The sequence below is a fragment of the Phyllobates terribilis genome, unplaced genomic scaffold (assembly GCF_046119375.1).
Source record: "Phyllobates terribilis strain yellow unplaced genomic scaffold, ASM4611937v1 Scaffold_2374__1_contigs__length_137051, whole genome shotgun sequence".
NCBI classification, from domain to species: domain Eukaryota; kingdom Metazoa; phylum Chordata; class Amphibia; order Anura; family Dendrobatidae; genus Phyllobates; species Phyllobates terribilis.
Genome location: NW_027365132.1, coordinates 112,048 through 114,244, shown reverse-complemented (window position 1 = coordinate 114,244; position 2,197 = coordinate 112,048).

Genomic DNA, 2,197 nt, shown 5'->3' with positions numbered 1-2,197 from the left:
TCTAGTCACCTCTGTACTGAGACATCTAGACTGAAGTTACTGTACAGAGGACGTCCTTATACACAGTACAGTGCACAGAGATCATGGACCTCAGTGCAGCAACTCCCATCTAGTCACCTCTGTTCTGAGACATCTAGACTGAAGTTACTGTACAGAGGACGTCCTTATACACAGTACAGTGCACAGAGATCATGAACCTCAGTGCAGCAACTCCCATTTAGTCACCTCTGTACTGAGACATCTAGACTGAAGCTACTGTACAGAGGACGTCCTTATACACAGTACGATGCACACAAACTATGAATCTCACTACAGCAACTCTGATCTAGTCACCTCTGTACTGAGACATCTAGACTGAAGTTACTGTACAGAGGACGTCCTTATACACAGTACAGTGCACACAAACTATGAATCTCACTACAGCAACTCCGATCTAGTCACCTCTGTACTTAGACATCTAGACTGAAGTTACTGTACAGAGGACGTCCTTATACACAGTACAGTGCACACAAACTATGAATCTCACTACAGCAACTCTGATCTAGTCACCTCTGTACTGAGACATCTAGACTGAAGTTACTGTACAGAGGACGTCCTTATACACAGTACAGTGCACACAAACTATGAATCTCACTACAGCAACTCCGATCTAGTCACCTCTGTACTGAGACATCTAGACTGAAGTTACTGTACAGAGGACGTCCTTATACACAGTACAGTGCACACAAACTATGAATCTCACTACAGCAACTCTGATCTAGTCACCTCTGTACTGAGACATCTAGATTGAAGTTACTGTACAGAGGACGTCCTTATACACAGTACAGTGCACACAAACTATGAATCTCACTACAGCAACTCCGATCTAGTCACCTCTGTACTGAGACAACTAGACTGAAGTTACTGTACAGAGGACGTCCTTATACACAGTACGGTGCACAGAGATCATGGACCTCAGTGCTGCAACTCCGATCTAGTCACCTCTGTACTGAGACATCTAGATTGAAGTTACTATACAGAGGACGTCCTTATACACAGTACAGTGCACAGAGATCATGGACCTCAGTGCTGCAACTCCGATCTAGTCACCTCTGTACTGAGACATCTAGACTGAAGTTACTGTACAGAGGACGTCCTTATACACAGTACAGTGCACAGAGATCATGGACCTCAGTGCTGCAACTCCGATCTAGTCACCTCTGTACTGAGACATCTAGACTGAAGTTACTGTACAGAGGACGTCCTTATACACAGTACAGTGCACAGAGATCATGGACCTCAGTGCTGCAACTCCGATCTAGTCACCTCTGTACTGAGACATCTAGATTGAAGTTACTGTACAGAGGACGTCCTTATACACTGTACGGTGCTCACAAACTATGAATCTCACTACAGCAACTCTGATCTAGTCACCTCTGTACTGAGACATCTAGATTGAAGTTACTGTACAGAGGACGTCCTTATACACAGTACAGTGCACACAAACTATGAATCTCACTACAGCAACTCCGATCTAGTCACCTCTGTACTGAGACATCTAGACTGAAGTTACTGTACAGAGGATGTCCTTATATACTGTACGGTGCACAGAGATCATGGACCTCACTACAGCAACTCCCATCTAGTCACCTCTGTACTGAGACATCTAGATTGTAGTTACTGTACAGAGGACGTCCTTATACACAGTACAGTGCACAGAAATCATGGACCTCAGTGCTGCAACTCCGATCTAGTCACCTCTGTACTGAGACATCTAGACTGAAGTTACTGTACAGAGGACGTCCTTATACACAGTACAGTGCACACAAACTATGAATCTCACTACAGCAACTCTGATCTAGTCACCTCTGTACTGAGACATCTAGACTGAAGTTACTGTACAGAGGACGTCCTTATACACAGTACAGTGCACAGAGATCATGGACCTCAGTGCTGCAACTCCGATCTAGTCACCTCTGTACTGAGACATCTAGATTGAAGTTACTGTACAGAGGACGTCCTTATACACAGTACGATGCACAGAAATCATGGACCTCAGTGCTGCAACTCCGATCTAGTCACCTCTGTACTGAGACATCTAGATTGAAGTTACTGTACAGAGGACGTCCTTATACACAGTACGATGCACAGAAATCATGGACCTCAGTGCTGCAACTCCGATCTAGTCACCTCTGTACTGAGACAACTAGACTGAAGT